The sequence below is a fragment of the Salvelinus namaycush genome, chromosome 35 (assembly GCF_016432855.1).
Source record: "Salvelinus namaycush isolate Seneca chromosome 35, SaNama_1.0, whole genome shotgun sequence".
Classification (NCBI taxonomy): Eukaryota; Metazoa; Chordata; class Actinopteri; order Salmoniformes; family Salmonidae; genus Salvelinus; species Salvelinus namaycush.
Genome location: NC_052341.1, coordinates 29,960,301 through 29,966,300, shown reverse-complemented (window position 1 = coordinate 29,966,300; position 6,000 = coordinate 29,960,301).

Genomic DNA, 6,000 nt, shown 5'->3' with positions numbered 1-6,000 from the left:
GTGACACAAACAGTTTCTGCTATTTCATACCGACGTCGTCGAAACCTTGCGATGTTTTCCGGTTGCGGATGAGAACTGGGTGACATTCAAGAGCGCAACGCCCTGCAGTGTTGTATAGCCTACCTCCCGCGGGTATTCTCTGTTTGTAGTGTATGCAACATTATGCATGACAAATTAGAGGCATTTAGGCATTCTACTTCTCATCTCGCCATAATAAACACACCCACTGAGAGCGAGAGAGAGAGAGAAAGGAGAGAGAGATAGAGGAATATGTTTCCCATGCCAATAAAGCCCTTGAATTGAGAGAGAGAGGGAGAAACCTTCCATAACAAAGCCATCACCTACAGAATATTAACCTGGAGAAGAGCCCCCTACGCAAGCTGCTCCTGGGGTTCTGTTCAGAAACACAAACAGACCCCACAGAGCCCCAGGACAGCAACACAATAAGACCCAACCAAATCATGAGAAAACAAAAAGATAATTGCTTTATACATTGGAAAGAATTTACAAAAAAACTGTGCAAACTAGAATTCTCATTGGCCATAAACAGAGAGTACACAGTGGCAGAATACCTGACCACCGTGACTGACACAAAATTAAGGAAATATTTGTCTATGTACAGACTCATTGAGCATAGCCCTGCTATTGAGAAAGGCCGCCGAAGGCAGAACTGGCTCTCAAGAGAAGACAAGAGAACCCCATATGCACACTGCCCACAAAATGAGGTGGAAAATTAGCTGCACTTCCTAACATCCTGCAAAATGTATGACCATATTATAGACACATATTTCCCTCAGATTACACAGACCCACAAAGAATTCGAGAACAAATCCAATTTTGATAAACTCCCATATCTATTGGGTAAAATACCACAGTGTGCAATCACAGCAGCAAGATTTGTGACCTCTTGCCACAAGAAAAGGGCAACCAGTGAAGAACAAACACCATTGTAAATACAACCTATATTTATGTTTATTTATTTTAACTATTTGCACATCATATAGACATAATATGTGCTTCTACACCTGCATTGCTTGCTGTTTGGGGTTTTAGCCTAGGTTTCTGTACAGCACTTTGAGATATCAGCTGATGTAAGAAGGGCTATTTAAATACATTTGATTTGATTTGATAATATGACATTTTAAATGTCTTTATTATTTTGGAACTTTTGTAAGTGTAATGTTTACTGTAAATTTTGTATTGTTTATTTCACCTTTGTTTATTATCTAATTTACTTGCTTTGACAATGTCAACATATGTTTCTCATGCCAATAAAGCCCCTTAAATTGAAATTGAGATAGAGATATTGCGTGTGCGTGTGTGAGAGAGAGAGATAGTGAGAGAAATAGAGTGTGTGTGTGTGTGTGAGAGAGAGAGAGAGAGAGAGAGAGAGAGAGAGAGAGAGAGAGAGAGAGAGAGAGAGAGAGAAAGGAGTGTGTGTGTGTGAGAGAGAGAAGGAGGAGTGTGTGTGAGAGAGAGAGAAAAGAGAGAGAGAGAGAGAAAGAGAGAGAGAAAGCGAAAGAGAGAGAGAGAAGGGGAGAAAAAGAGAGAGAAAAGGAGAGAAAAAGAGAGAGAGAGACAGAAGAGCGAGAAAGAGGGAGAGTTGGCGTCTTTAGCCAAACAACAATCACACGTGATTTTTGAAGTTCTCATTAAAAAAGAAATAGGCCTATTTTTTAACATACTTTGGGTTAGTAGAACTGAGCGGAACATACTTGTCTCACCTTTCACCTCACTGTTCAACTGACAGATTGGGCGCGTTCCTCTGCCCAGGCGTTGCTGACTCCTGCCAGATTTTACAACGCCTATAAAGGTATTTATCAGGTAAAGTATCAGCTAACCACATCATATATTATAGCAATCTGTCAGTCGATTACACAGTTGATGACGTCGCACGCAACCATTGGTTGATGCATGCAAGGTCTGCGCAAGGGAGCGCGACCATTAGCTACAGTATATGCTGCTCAGAGTACTTGGCCACACCAATTGGTTGCGCACTGCCTCGCCACTTGTCACACTGCTCCTGCGTAATCCAATTGAGTTCTTATAGCTGGAGTCTAAAAATAGTCCAAATTAACAGAACCACAGTATAGACAGGTAACTACGTGTGAGTCCAGAACGTTATATGCGATGGAGAAATGTGTTATTTCCACGCTGTCGTGTGATGGAATTATAGATGGATAGATGAAAGTCCCCTGATAGGCTAGACAAATTTGCCGACGGAGAGCACAGCCACAGGTGGAATGCCATGTGATGCTTGAGAGGATTACATTCGAGCTGCAGGTATTCTGAAGAAATTAAGAGGGACTTCCGATATCGAATTAATTAAGGTAAAGTTTTGGGTTTAATTGGATATAATTCCGCAAAAATATAGACCTACATCTATTCTACACAAGTGTGGTATTCTATGAATGCGTAAAAGTTGCGTACCACAGCCAATGAGTGAATGCCGATATGTCATTAGGAGTTAATTGTGGGTTTAGCTTTCCATTAGGTAGTTAACGGTTGAATTACAACAGTTTCTTGACAATAGCCTGGTAGGCATGATCTCAACCTAAAGAGGGAAGCATATATGTTACGGTGTCATTTTAGCCCATCAATTAAATTATTGGGCAATATAATTTTATATTTTGTGTTTTAAATGCAATGACAGCATAAATATAGCCAGTTATCATGCCTTTATGTCCAAATTGAAAAAAATATTTAATTCCAGTTTGTCGACAAATTAATAATTTATATGCTGGATTCACGTTTCCACCTCAACCAAAATCTCAGTTAAATCAAATTAAACTTAAATTAAACTTAAATTTGATTTAGGCTTAATCCTATTCTTTAACTTAGATTTTTGGTTGAGTTGGAGATGTGAATCCAACATGACTGATTCATTTGAAAAACAAACTGGAATTAAAGCCAGACTAAGTCAGTGGCACAGATGGAAATATCCAAGCGGAAGATACATCTCCTTCTAATGTTGATATTTGGTTCCAGTGATAACCAAGCAGAATTCAATATCACGTTTGAAATACAATAAATAGCCTATTAACGTGTCGACAAGTTAACAAATGTGACCGACCGGCTCGATTCAGGTCTTATATAGCAACATTTAAAATTTTGTTTTTTACATTGGATAAAAGTAGAGACTCAGAGCTAAAAATTGGTATATCATACACTACAGTTGAGGTACAATGGGAAAGTAATTCTGCTTTGAAAGTTGATAAACTTGTAACCTCACTTTTTGAGAAAATGGCCCTTGAATGTTTTGGTACACCTACTGGAGAGCTCTTTTTTCGTCTACACCCATTCAGCATTGTTCACACCCGCTTAAGCTTTATCCCCACCCAGCTCTTTATTAAGGATTCAGATGTGAGGCCATGTACTAAACAACCAAAGATTTCAAGACTAAAGGCTGGTTTATACTAAGGGTGTGTTCGTAAATTCAATCTGGAGTGCCAGAGTGTCCTCAGAGTGCGCTCGTAAACGCATAGCGTTGTCAGATCGTCCGTTCGTAAATCCAGTGTGCGTTCAGAACGCACTGGACGCTCTGGCGGAGGAGTAGGGTTGATCCGAGTGTTCTGATCTAACAGCAGTCAACCACCCAAGCTAGGGGAAAGGAGGATACCTAGTCAGTTGTCCAACTGAATGTATTCAACTGTAATGTTTCTTCCGCATTTAACCAAACCCCTCTGAACCAGAGAGGTGCAGGGGGCTGCCATAATCGACATCCACGTCTTCGGCGTCCGGGGAACAGTGGGTTAACTGACTTAGCTAACTGGCTAATGTTGGCTAGCTTGCTAGCAGTGGCGATTTTAGCATGTAAATCTTGGTGGGGCAAATAAAATAAATGTGTGATGCATGCCAGCAAAGCCCCTACGCAACAACACTAAACAATACATTTAATTGCACTACAACGGTGACAAACGGTGCACAGAAACTCATTCACCGTTCATTAAGCCTCATTTACTGCCTTTTAAAGAACATAGCTGATATGGCTGACTTGCTTAAACAACTGTGGTTTTTACTAACAATTGAGATGTACAAACTATGGTATAAGGGGACAACAAGCGGATAAGAGGCAATCCGTAATTTCGATTAAGACATTAATGAGTGACCAACGACGGACGTAGGCAATAATACTATTTGTTCAGCGCTTTTGAAATGTACAAGCGACAGAATTCAGAACGTGGGCTGTTCTTACAGTGTACTCCCTGTACAACAAGTCAGAATCATAGGATGAATAAAGGGGGCATGTAAACAGACAATGAAAGCTCTTACAATATTCAATGATTACATTTCTCTAAAACAGGTTATGGGCAAACAAGCACACACCGGCCACGAATGATGTGTTTACAATACCGCATTGGTGGAAATAGACCAAATTATTAGGAAGTAGATCTAATCTTTATCTAAATCACAACAATAGACAAACACAGTCTGCTTAAACAAATAACACACAAACCATTATACGTTTTCATGTCTTTATTGAACACACTGTGTAAACATTCACAGTGTAGGGTGAAAAAAGTATGTCAACCCTTGCATTTAATAACTGGTTGACCCTCCTTTGGCAGCAATAAACTCAACCAAACATTTTCTGTAGTTGCGGAGCAGACCTGCACAACGGTCAGGAGGAATTTTGGACCATTCATCTTTACAAAACTGTTTCAGTTCAGCAATATTCTTAGGATGTCTGGTGTGAACCACTCTCAAGGTCATGCCACAGCAGTTTAAATCAGGTTGAGGTCAGGACTCTGACTGGGCCACTCCAGAAGGCATATTTTCTTCTGTTGAAGCCATTCTGTTGTTGATTTACTTCTGTGTTTTGGGTTGTTATCCTGTTGCATCACCCAACTTCTGTTGAGCTTCAATTGGTGGACAGAGCCTTACATTCTCCTGCAAAATGTCTTGATAAACTTGGGAATTCATTTTTCCGTCTGATAGCAAGCTGTCCAGGCCCTGAGGCAGCAAAGCAGCCCCAAACCATGATGCTCCCTCCACCATACATTACAGATGGGAGGAGGTTTTGATGTTGGTGTGCTGTGACATTTTTTCTCCACACATAGAGTTGTGTTTTCCTTCCAAACTACTCAACTGTAGTTTCATCTGTCCACAGAATGTTTTGCCAGTGGTGCTGTGGAACATCCAAGTGCACTTTTGCGAACTTCGGATGTGCAGCAATGTTTTTTTTTGGACAGCAGTGGCTTCTTCTGTGGTGTCATCTCATGAACACCATTCTTGTTTAGTGTTTTTCACGTACCGTAGACTCGTCAACAAAGATGTTAGCATGTTCCAGAGATTTTTGTAAGTCTTTAGCTGACATTCTAGGATTCTTCTTAACCTCATTGAGCATTCTGCACTGTGCTCTTGCAGTCATCTTTGCAGGACGGCCACTCCTGCGGAGAGTAGCAACAGCACTGAACCTTCTCAATTTGTCTTACCGTGGACTGATGAACATCAAGGCTTTTAGAGATACATTTGTAACCCTTTCCAGCTTTATGCAAGTCAACAATTCTTAATCTTAGTTCTTCTGAGATCTCTTTTGTTCGAGGCATGGTTCACATCAGGCACTGCTTCTCACATTTTGTAAGTGCTTTTTTATAGGGCAAGGCAGCTCTAACCAACATCTTCATTCTCGTCTCATTGATTGGACTCCAAGTTAGCTGACTCCTGACTCCAATTAGCTTTTGGAAAAGTCATTAGTCTAGGGGTTCACATATTTTCCAACCTACACTGTGAATGTGTAAATGATGTATTCTATATAGACAAGAAACATGCAATTATTTGTGTGTTATTAGTTTAAGCACACTGTGTTTGTCTATTGTTGTCACTTAGATGAAGATCAGATCAAATTATATGACTAATTTATGCAGAAATCCAAGTAATTCCAAAGGGTTCACATACTTTTTCTTGCCACTGTATGTGCTCTTCAGATATGGGATTGCTTTGTTCTAATCCTTTTTTGGCATCCAATTAAATGTTCTCTAAACCTTCTGTTCGATGTTT